Below are 12,625 nucleotides of genomic sequence, written 5' to 3'. Positions count from 1 at the left end.
ATGATGGTTTTGCTGTAATTTTCTCCTCATTTTCTTTACTTTACAATAGGTTTTTCTGTCCATTTGAGATTATCTTGTTGGGCACCTTTTTTGTTATCTAGCCCTTTTATAGGAGCATGGAGAGGCATGATATTGTGATTGTGTTAGATGAGGGTGTGGCTGAAAATCATGTGTTGGGATATGTTCATCTTAAAACCGGTGGTACCTATAAGGACTTGAGAGAAGAGATCATCCTTGATAATCTCATCATAGATGAGTTTATATTTTTGGGAGGATCTAGGAAAATTCCAATAGGGGCCAAGCAAGAGGAGAGATGGATAGTTGATGTTGCAGAAGTAACCATCCAATTGAAAATGGAATATGATACACAAGGCAAACGCCAAAAAGTGGACTCAGTTGGAGATAGCAATAAAATGCAGCCAAAGTGTAGAGTGTCTCCAAATTTATGTATGCATGATCTTGCTCAAGGGTGTGAGAGGTACAATATGGTGGATGATTCGACTACGTGTGGTAGTGTTTCTAAGAATTGATTGAAGAGTCACCTTGCAACACCATCTGAGGTCAAAAAATGGCAGAGGGAGATTAAGATAGCCAAAGAAAGGCCGACATGATAGATTTGAGCTCATGTCAAAGGACAAGGATGGTAAAGCATTGTTTCAGATTTGGTGTGAGGAGTGTGATTGCTCTTATGGTCAAGGGGGTCCTAACACTTTGTATAACTACACACACTCACACATCAACTCAGCATCCCATATGAGGATTATTGGGTTATGTGAGCAAGAGAGCCATAGAAAAGACAGCCTTGGTTCATTGGATGACATTATGGAATTAGGAAAAGAAAAAGTAAATGAAGCAATGTTGGAGGTTTCAACCTTTGCAAGTGAGAGTAATGTGGTGTTTCAACTAGTAACAGAGACTATTGGAGATTATAGCACTCTATCAAAAGTCTATATAAGCTGCATGCTAGATAACAAGTGGATACCACTATTTCCAAAGACAGGATCTCTACGACAATGCATGATTGAGCATATGAAATCCAAGCTACATATCACAAAGGCTAGTGGCATTGATTCTAGTAATCAAGTGAAGAGGGCTGGTGGTTGCCCATCCAAGGTGAAAATTATAGATAAGAAGCAAAGAGATCTAAGTGGTTTTTTCATGAAATGTTCTGCTAAAGGTAAAACTCACATGTTCTAGCTGTGTTTTCCATAAGCTTTGTATTTTCCAAGTGAACATTTTTTCTTATGCTCTATTGTAATGTTTTCTTATAGATAATGACACCTTGCAAACTGCCAATGCATCACGAAAGCCATCAGGTATTTCTCATATGCTTCTATTTTCAATCATTATTTCTGATTTTTTATAGAGATGTTAGGTGTAGCTAGTCATATGGCTTTTGGCTCTCTCTCCATTAGGCAAATTTTCAAGCTTCTATTTTCAATCACTATTTTTGTTTTTTTATAGAGATGTTAGGTGTAGCTAGTCATATGGCTTTTGGCTCTCTCTCCATCAAGTCTATTGGCAACTTAACAGATTCCTCCTTTGCTCACAGAGAGTAGCTTGCTTGCAACCTTGTGTTGGGGTTTTTGGCAAGGGTCATATAACTATGATGGGAATGTGGTTGACTTGAAGCCCTTTTTGGATGATAGTAAGGGAGGTGGCAAATGGCACAATGAGCCAGCAACTAAGGCAACAATTATGATGGGGACAACAGAGTTCATTGAAATTAATGGCACTTTCCGTCATAAGGATTGCAAGCGGATATGTTTGGAGGGAACATACTTTGATAATTTGCAATGTGGTGCATGTGCTACTATTCCTAAAGAACGAGACTTTCGCATGCGAGTGTATCGACAAATTCGATCTTCAGACACTCGTGGATCAAGAGACATAGGAGGTGGTAGACGGTTAGATTATTTGACTCATTTAGAGTTATTGAGAGTAGCAAAAATAAAGTCCACAATGGTTCGGGTATTGAAGAAGGAGATAGCATTCACAAGAACTGAAGTTGTTGCATTGAGCGTGAAGGTTAGAAGTCTTCGGGAGAGCACTATGGAAGCCATGGTGAGGAAAGATGTTAGAAAATTTTGTCAAGATATAATCAATGCTCATGAGCTAGGTCTGTTTGAGGGAAAGAAGGCATTGTGGAACTTCTTTGTTGACATTTCACAAAACATTTCAAGAGTAGGTCAAGGGAAGAGATATTCCAATACAACAAAGGAATTATTTGAGACTGTCAAGATATGGGGAGGGACAAGGTTGCATAATTTCTTATCACTTAACCTTGGAGGTCCACACATGTCCACCACAATGAGGTCCACAAGAAAATCACTTTTCTTTCGAACTGGTTTACAAGAGGATATATTTTAACATGCAAGAGAAGTTTACACTTGTCACATGATGAAGAAAGGTATACCCTTGGGTAGTGTGCCAGCTCTTCTAGCTGAGGATGAAACAGTTGTGAAAAGAATGGTGAGATGGGTGGCACGTGATGATAATTTGGTTGGCTTTTGTGGTAAAAAGCTGGAACACACTTGTATTCCAGACTTTGTCGTGCAAGTTGGTGATAGTCAAGATGGATATCTTAGAGTTGTGGATGCTTTTCAACATAATGTGATTGCTCATTATGCAAGGGTATTGATAGTGAATCCTCTTCTTGAATGCTTGCCAAAGCTAGTTCTATTGGTGCAATTGACATGTAATAGGTTTGATTCCATGTTTGTCAGAGAACAGTGGGAGAGCATTGGTTCGGAATGAAAGATGCTATGATGGCTTTGATTTGCTGAGTAGTACAGGAGCACTTAATAGAATAGCAGAGTTTCAAGCAGGTTCAATTCTTAAATTTCCAGCAGCTCATTCTAAACAAGAAAATATATGGGCTACTTTGGAAAAGGAGAATGACACTCCTTTGGCCAACCTGGGAGACTATGCTTGTGTGAGTAGTGACAACCATATGGTATCTGCATTGAAAGAGGGATTATTAGAAGCAAAGGACATAAGTGAGATACTTGGTATGCGCGATGAAACTTTTTGGAATGACTCATGGGAGGAGGGAGATCTCTTAGAACTCTTCAACCCTAATCTTGAATCTGTGGATGAAGATGAATCATTGGATGATGTTCTACTTATAGATGAAGATAATCACTTTGATAGTGGTGTTCGAGGTGATCTGGATGAGGGAATTACTAGTGAAAGTGAGCTTCGTCATGTGATTGATTGTCTAATTGATGAGGAGGAGAAGGTGGCTAGTGAAATATCGCCATTTGTTGAAGTGGATGGGAAAGCCATTTCTAAAAGCATACTTGTCAGCCAATTGAATGGAAATCCCACACTATCTAAAGATAGATTAACAAGGGTGAAAAGTGGAGTGTATTTTTCTTTGGAGAAGAAGGCAATGATTCATACAGGAACATGTCTTGGTATAGGATCTGATTGTGCAGTATTGTTTGAAAGCACATCAATAAATGCAAACAAAAAGACAAGAGGAAAAGGAAAAGCTAGGAATACTAGTAAGGGTGCTGTAAATGGCATGTGGTACCTTGGAAGGGTGGTAAGCATGAGGAGAAAGGTTGGAAATTGTCTAAAAGAGACAAGAGGCCCCTTTGATCTATTGGATAGGCCTTTGAATGTTCAAATTCATTTGTCATGGTATCAACAAGCAAAGGGAACTAGGACCTACACTTATGACCTTGTTGACAACCAATGTGTGGATTTGGAATCTATAATAGCCTTGGCCAATCTCAACTATGATCGACAAACAAAGAAATACCATCTTGATGAGAATGACTACAAACTTTTCAATGAATATGTTCAGGGCAGAAAAGGTACATTTTCTATTTTTTAAATTTTTGTAAAGTTTATCCATTTGAAGTCGTCCTCTCTCCTCATCTCCACTCTTCTCCTCTCCCCTCTTCATATTTTGTCAAGCTACACCTGTTGCTCCCATTGAGGATTAAAGGAGATGGGATTAAGGGATGCCCAGGCTATGCCACTTATAGCCTTGTCCATTAAAAGGATCATCATACCTCGTATCTGTTCCTCCAACATACTTGGAGAATATGTATTGGGCAAGGAAGGAGGCTAGGCTTACTTGAAAAGACATCTTGATAGTATTTCAAGAGCTTTACGTATGGAAATACATTGGTGGATATGTATACTCTTTGTAGATGTACAGTCAATACGTATGCAAAATGGTATAATGTTGCCTTGGTTAGCATGTCGATGTAGGTGATTAGCATGTAATGGATGTAATGCCAACAAATGAGTGCTCTTATCATCACTATTAGGCATGAATCAAGAACATCTATTTTGATAGATGTAACTTTAACAAATGCTGTTATCATCATTATTAGGCTTGAATCGAGAATTACCATGCTAACCATGTATGGTAACAAGTGTGCGGAGGGTGTGCGGATGACAGATGGATGTTTGACAAAATATGATAGCCGTCTTATAGTCTTGTTGTTTGACAAAATAGGATAGCCGTCTTGACGTAGGTTTAAGGAAAGGGGGGGAGCACACTAGACTTTTTCTTGTACCTTATAAGCTTAAATAGGGGTGTTTTATAATCCTACATGGATCTTAAATAGGGGGTTTTCTTGAAGTTCATGCACGCAGGTGACGTCCCCCTTTAATGAAGAGTGAATCCCCCGGGTATATTGACCCGAGAATCCAAGTTGTTGAGCCCTTAAGATTGTATGCACATCACTCATTGAATCCATATAGTGCATTGATTGCAATATGTCAAGTTGTTCCACAGACAATTTCCTTAGTGGTGCTACTTTTTCCATTAACTGCTTCATTTGCTTTTGTTCATCATGCTTCAAAACATTTGATGATTTTTTCTCCTTATCTGAGGAAGAGTAACTTTCTTCCCAAAATATTTTCAGAGAAGGAATACAACTCCATAAGTTTTGAAAATTCTTGATAACACTCTCAAAGTGTCCATACAAGGGATGACCTAGTATCACTGCAGACTAGCCAAAGGGATCTGCTATGATCATTGATCGGACATCTGAAACATGTCTTAATTGAAGGAGATAAGGCAATAATTTTTCTATGAGTTCAGCATTGCCTTGACTATGAAGGGTAAATGGCTCTAGAAACAAACAAGTTCCAAGAGGACTTACACAACCCTTGTATGGACTATCATCGATTAAAATAGTGTTTGTTTGATCATATTGTCCTTTCCACGATTCCCACATGCTATAAAGTGGCTTGAAAAATGCTTCTACATTCTTCTTGTCTGGTCTAAACAATGGAGTATTTTGCCTCTTATAACATTCCTCTTGTCCCCATACCATGAAGAAAGGCAACTTTTTATTTGCTACTTGTTCTAGTAGTTCAATTCTCCGCTTCATATTCCGCCTCAAGGCACAAGATCATATGCCCACATTAAAGTGTTCTAGAAGAGTGTGGAGAAACTCTATGCATCCATTCCGTATCAATATCTTCTCTCTCCCAATGTTATAACATCTATTATCAGAGAAGCTTTTATCAACCTTGCATAGCAATAATCCATTTAAGTCTAGAATTATGGCTTGTTTATGAATTCTATGAGTCTCCTTTGTATACGATAAACCCTGCATGGATTCTCGCATTGAATAATTTGTTATGGAGGGCCATTCTATATTTTCTCTTGAATCCTCTTTAGAAATGCCCATCTTAATGTCCTCTTGTACTAGTAAAGTATTTGCATCATCCACTTCATGGTTAAATGACTCATGTGAGCAATCTCTAAATATATGCATATATTTTCTTTCACTTAATGTGCAATGTCCTACCCTATGGGATTCTTCTAATGTGGAATAAGCCACAATCCTTTGCAGATTTTTATTATCTAAGTTTTCATGCACATGAACACTTCTATAAGGATCTTGTATATCTTTATCTTCTTGAACATTTTTCTTGATAGTAGTTATTAATTGAGAAGCGCCTGATAGCCTGTCAAGTACCCATATGAAAAACAATATAAGTTGTCTCATTTATATATTAAAAAAACTTTCAAATAAATTGTGTCAATTAAAATAAAGCAATGTAGGGGTGCAAGGATTATGTGTCTTCCTTAGTGCTCTTCACATCATTGCAAATTGCATGTACATATATTTTGAACACAAGAAAAGTTTAACATTCGATATAAAAAGACTATGCTAACAATAACAACTAATAAAAAGAAAATACAAATCATCATATGTACAAAAAATAAATGTCAAATATTTCATATATCATCACTATCTTGTATCATTACCTCTAGTATGCTCTTCATCATCTGAACTCCTTGGAGATGTTGGATGAGGTTTCTTTGCTTCGTTGTATATTTGTTTTAAAAGCTCAATACTTGTTATTGGAGTTGCATTGATGGGGGGATTTTTAATTTTTGAGCAAAACCATCTGAGCATTTGAGCAAATTGGATTAGAATGTAGTTTTTTTGTGTCAAAGTTTATGAAAACAATCCAAGTGTATGGACCCCTTTTGTGAATAAAGGGGTCATATTGCTTAAGAAATGAAATAGATATCCTCATTTCTGACTAAACAAGTTTTCTACCTCTTGAAGTTCATGAAATGAGGCCATCATTATGAAACCGTTTTGTAAATGAAGGGTCCATATTGCTCAATAAAAGAAGTGGTTAACCTTGTAAACTAATAAACCACAACAACCAATAACCAAAAAACAAATCTTGAAGTTGCTAGACCCCTTTTTTTATTAAATGGGATGTATAGTCCACCAAAAAAAAGAAAGATTACGTTCGACCTTCGCAAAATCTAGTATTCTGCATCTTTGTTACACTAGCTCATAGTTTTCTAATTATTCTATATTGACAATTTTAATATGTTTCCAACCTACATCACTACAAATGAAGATATGATTTATCACCTAAAAGACACCTTCAAAGTTTTGTGATTGTAAAATCATCCTACAAGGCGTCCCAGGGAAGTAGCAAGCTAAGGGTGTCCACTTTTTGTTCACTCCCCAATCCTTAGGAGGTGGAAAAACAAGCTTTTTAGCACACAAAAATGCAAATCTCACCTACTTCCCTATGGATCTAGTCTTTGAAGTCTTCTGACACAACATCACACTTGCTATTGTGGACACAATCGTATAGTCTAATCGAAAATTTGATGCACACACAAAAAATTTCTTTGTGTCACACGGCATGGTTCCAGGGTGGTCACACGTTTGTCACGAACAGAGAGTGTCATATTAAATTCTAAATTTCTCACTCATTTTAGATTAAATGTTATTGAAACTTTGTAAGTGGTCTCTTTGCATTATGTAGAGCTTAACTTGATTTATTGGTAATTTTTTGAATGATTTATCTAATTATAAATAATTATTTATAATAAACAAAGTCATAAAATACATGCATTTTAGTAGCACACCACATTTTCTTAGTATTTTGAATAATTAAGCAAATCCAATTCAGTGGAAGGTTAGTAGGCACATAAGGGTGTGTGGTTGAATCATCAAATCCCAAATCCAACGGTCAGATTTAGGAAGATTGAAGTTTAATTTTTACTTTTACTCCTTAGAGGATCAACAAAGAATATTAAAAATAAATCTAGTAATTCTCAAACATAACCAAACATTTCAAAAATGTCAATATTTTTAGTTGTCTGCATGATAAATAAGAGGAAAAAATTTTGGTTAAATTTGAGTAAGGGAAACGTACGATATGGCCTCCAATGTTCAGTTAAATCTCCCTTTTGTGGGGGAAAAAGGGCCACCCAAGCCTAATACCAAGAAAGGGTAGGCTTGGTATTAGGCTTGGTGAGGTAGGCTAGGAGCATCACCGACCCTAGTGGCAAGCCTTTGGAGTCTGCATGCTGCCCATGTGGAAGGCTAAGTCATCAAAACCATGCCACGTTGTTAGACCACGTGGTGCCATCTCATCAAGGAGATGTGACATCACTCCTTGCCATGTCACCTTACATTGCCACACGTGTTGCCACATGTGCCACCTCATCATTCCACATCATGAGCCATGTGATCACACAATGCCACCTTGGCATACCTCCTCAACCTTGCCACATCACCAATCCCTCCACCTCAATTTGCCATGTCAATCTACCACCTCATGAATGCCAACTCATCATGCCACATCACTTTTCAATGTCATGGAAGAGACTATATTACCACATCATGACCATGCAGGAAGAGACTATATTACCACATCATGACCATGCATGGTGCCACATCAGCCAGATGTATACACATGACGATGTGTGAGGCATACAATACCTCGATCGAGGTATATGACCTGGGTGAGGCATACAATACCTCCATTGAGGTATATGACTGAGGACACCTAGGGATACCTCGATCGAGGTTTATGCATGCGTAATGCACTGAATACCTCGATCGAGGTATATGGTTTGATCGAGGTATATGATCGGGGCTCTGGGCATAGCAGACCTCGATCGAGGTATTTGAAGGTACAAAACTTAGCCAATTAGTATCAATCTTAGCACCAAAACTTAGCCAATTAGTTTCAATCTTAGCACCTCTCCACCAATAATAATGAAGAGCAATCTAAGAGCAATCTAGTGGATGAGTTGAGGCTCTCTATAAGACACCACATTTTGGTTCATTTCACCCATTCTTAGCCATTCTTGCCTCCTCATCACTTTGTCACACCTTCCATCCTACTTTCATTGAGAATGGATTCTCAAAGCCGTAGAGCTAGTAGACGTGAAAGATGTAGGAACCCCCCCCCAAATCTCATTGACGAGGAGCGCAAGCGGAAGGCTCGTGAGCGCAAGAGAGCCTCTAGAGCTCGAGCTCGCGCTGCCACCACTGATCCACCTCCAGCTCTACCTCTACATCCCACCTCCACCCCCACCCCCACCTCCATTGTCCCCCCATCCTCATCCGCTCCCCTACCTCTAGCCTCCGCCCTTCCCCTAGCCACCTACATTTTGGCCTCCACCTCTACCTCTTCCCCCTCCACCTTCCCCCCTCCCCCTCCCCCTCCCCCTCCCCCCGCTCCGCTTGGCGCCTCCCTTCCCCCATCCACCCTACCATCTCCCATTGATCCCCTTGCCCCACCTTGCAGCAGTAGTGTTGCTTCACGACGTGACTTGCCGAAGTCCACTATTCGTCGTCGTACTAGCAAGATTGTGCAGTCTTTTTTTTGTGACCTCACGCCAGCTTCGCAGTCTTCTCTTCTCACGTCCCTGATTGATCACCCTGACTTGGTAGAGTGTAGGAGGCTTGCTGGCCTTGGTGCAGGTAGAGATAGGGTTGTATCTAGCGAGGTCCTTAGCAGTGTTCGACATTCCTATGCTTCTATTAAGCATAGGAACCCGCGATTTTTTCTCGACGGTTTGCATGTTTTTGCTCTGCATGCATTGATGATGATTGGGGAGGGTGCTCCATGATACCATGGGCCGATCCATGGGTACGGCGAGTGATTTCTCCCTTCCAACCTTGGGAGGAGGTACATGATGATCAGGATGCGGGATTCAGTTCCTCTAGAGATTATGACCAGCTTACAGATATTTTGCGTATTGGTGATATCTTCGCGGTTATTGCTTCGGAGGGCAATGAGGAGGGTGTGGATTATTACTTGTTGCGATGCTCTATGCTGAAGAGTGTGCTGAATGAGGATACAGTGGATGGGCATGGGATGCACTTCAATGCTCATAGCATGATCGTAGGTGGCCACTATTTTCAGCAGATACAGAGGCGTGGTCGCTATATTGAGTTCCAAGAGTACATGGCGGATCAGGAGGCATACATGTATTCTCATCTTGTTGTTGGGATCAAGATTACTTTGAGTCGTGTTCGCACTCGCAAGGTGACGTCCACTCCACGATGGCGCCTTGCAGTGGCGGATCACGAGAGCATACTTGCAACTATTGGCATGAGAGCTGATCCTGAGGAGTAGCACATTACATATCATATTTTTTGGGATCATCAGTTGATCAGATTGATTTTTATTGGGTATCACTAGTTGATTACACTTTTTTGTATTTGATATGTATAGGCTCACTGTGTGACCGTACCATTGTAATTTTCATGGACTCATATTTTGTATTTCACTATGATGGCTGTATACACGTTCATACACATCATTGTATTAGATTCTATTTTTTACATGATGTCCGATGTCTTCTCAATGGGATTTGTTGTGTTTGTAAAGCAAAAAATTGTTTATTAGTAGTAATGTTGTAATTTGTTTTGTGCTTTAGGACATTTTAAAAACGTGACTAAGAAAATTCGCACACATACTAACGAAATACGCGTGTGGACTTACTTGTTGGGGATGAAACTTTGCACGACTCTTAGGCCACCCTAGACATACATCCACGCGAGATTTGGTCTGAACTGATTTGGTATGTGCCACGTGGAAGGTACAATGCATACATTTTTACAATCCCTACTAGCACGACTACGTATGATCTATGGCGCATGTACTAACGAAATACGCGTGTGGACTTATCTGTTGGGAATGAAACTTCGCACGACTCTTAGGCCACCCTAGACATACATCCATGCAAGATTTGGTCTCCAACTGATTTGGTATGCGCCACGTGGAAGGTATAATGCGTACATTTTTACAATCCCTACTAGCAACTGTGTGAAAAATGGCGCACGTACTAACCAAATATGCATGTGGAATTATCTGTTGGAGATTAAACTTTGCACGGCTCTTAGGCTATCGTAGACGTACATCCACGCAAGATTTGGTGCCCAACTGATTTGGTATGCGCCACGTGGAAGGACACCTACGTACATTTTTACAATCCCTACTAGCATGACTACGTATGAAAAATGGCACACATACTAATGAAATATGCACGTGGACTTATCTGTTGGGGATGAAACTTCACACGGCTCTTAGGCTACCCTAGACGTACATCCACGCAAGATTTGGTCTCCAACTGATTTGGTATGCGCCACGTGGAAGGACAAATGCGTACATTTTTACAATCCCTACTAGCACGACTACGTGTGAAAAATGGCGCACGTACTAACGAAATATGCACGTGGACTTACCTGTTGGAGATTAAACTTTGCATGGCTCTTAGGCTGCCGTAGACGTACATCCATGCAAGATTTGGTCTCCAACTGATTTGGTATGTGCCACGTGAAAGGACAAATGCGTACATTTTTACAATCCCTACTAGCACGACTACGTGTGAAAAATGGCGCACGTACTAACCAAATATGCATGTGGACTTATCTGTTGGAGATTAAACTTTGCACGGCTCTTAGGCTGCCGTAGACATACATCCACGCAAGATTTGGTCTCCAACTGATTTGGTATGCGTCACGTGGAAGGACAGCTGCATACATTTTTACAATCCCTACTAGCACGTATGAAAAATGGCGCACGTACTAATGAAATATGCACGTGGACTTATCTGTTGGGGACGAAACTTCACACGCCTCTTAGGCTACCCTAGACGTACATCCACGCAAGATTTGGTCTCCAACTGATTTGGTATGCGCCACGTGGAAGGACAAATGCGTACATTTTTACAATCCCTACTAGCACGACTAAACCCTAAACCCTAAACCTTGAACCCTAAATCCTAAACCTTGTTGGGGACGAAACTTCACATGCCTCTTAGGCTACCCTAGACGTACATCCATGCAAGATTTGGTCTCATACTGATTTGGTATGCGCCACATGGAAGGTATAATGCGTACATTTTTACAATCCCTACTAGCACGACTACGTGTGAAAAATGGCGCACGTACTAACCAAATATGCATGTGGACTTATCTGTTGGAGATTAAACTTTGCACGGCTCTTAGGCTACCATAGACGTACGTCCACGCAAGATTTGGTGCCCAACTGATTTGGTATGCGCCACGTGGAAGGACAGTTGCGTACATTTTTACAATCCCTACTAGCACGACTACGTATGAAAAATGGCACACATACTAATGAAATATGCACGTGGACTTATCTGTTGGGGATGAAACTTCACACGGCTCTTAGGCTACCCTAGACGTACATCCACGCAAGATTTGGTCTCCAAATGATTTGGTATGCGCCACGTGGAAGGACAAATGCGTACATTTTTACAATCCCTACTAGCACGACTACGTGTGAAAAATGGCGCACGTACTAACGAAATATGCACGTGGACTTATCTATTGGAGATTAAACTTTGCACGGCTCTTAGGCTACCGTAAACGTACATCCACGCAAGATTTGGTCTCCAACTGATTTGGTATGCGCCACGTGGAAGGACAAATGCGTACATTTTTACAATCCCTACTAGCACGACTACGTGTGAAAAATGGCGCACGTACTAACCAAATATGCATGTGGACAGATGTTGGACATTAAACTTTGCACGGCTCTTAGGCTGCCGTAGACGTACATCCACGCAAGATTTGGTCTCCAACTGATTTGGTATGCGCCACGTGGAAGGACAGCTGCATACATTTTTACAATCCCTACTAGCACGACTACGTATGAAAAATGGCGCACGTACTAATGAAATACGCACGTGGACTTATCTGTTGGGGACGAAACTTCACACGCCTCTTAGGCTACCCTAGACGTACATCCACGCACGATTTGGTCTCCAACTGATTTGGTATGCGCCACGTGGAAGGACAAATGCGTACATTTTTACAATCCCTACTAGCACGACTAAACCCTA

The 12,625-nt window shown here is 40.4% G+C and overlaps 1 pseudogene; it reads left to right on the top strand.

The window, feature by feature from the left end:
• Window positions 1–1,701: 1,701 nt before the first annotated feature.
• Window positions 1,702–2,757, top strand: LOC147895067 (uncharacterized; annotated as a pseudogene).
• Window positions 2,758–12,625: the final 9,868 nt, after the last annotated feature.

The sequence above is a fragment of the Dipteris shenzhenensis genome, chromosome 13, assembly GCF_047967505.1.
Source record: "Dipteris shenzhenensis isolate YYH24624 ecotype China chromosome 13, Dip_SZ_1.0, whole genome shotgun sequence".
Classification (NCBI taxonomy): domain Eukaryota; kingdom Viridiplantae; phylum Streptophyta; class Polypodiopsida; order Gleicheniales; family Dipteridaceae; genus Dipteris; species Dipteris shenzhenensis.
Note: the sequence above shows the minus strand (reverse complement) of the source record. Positions and strands in the feature narration are given on the sequence as shown.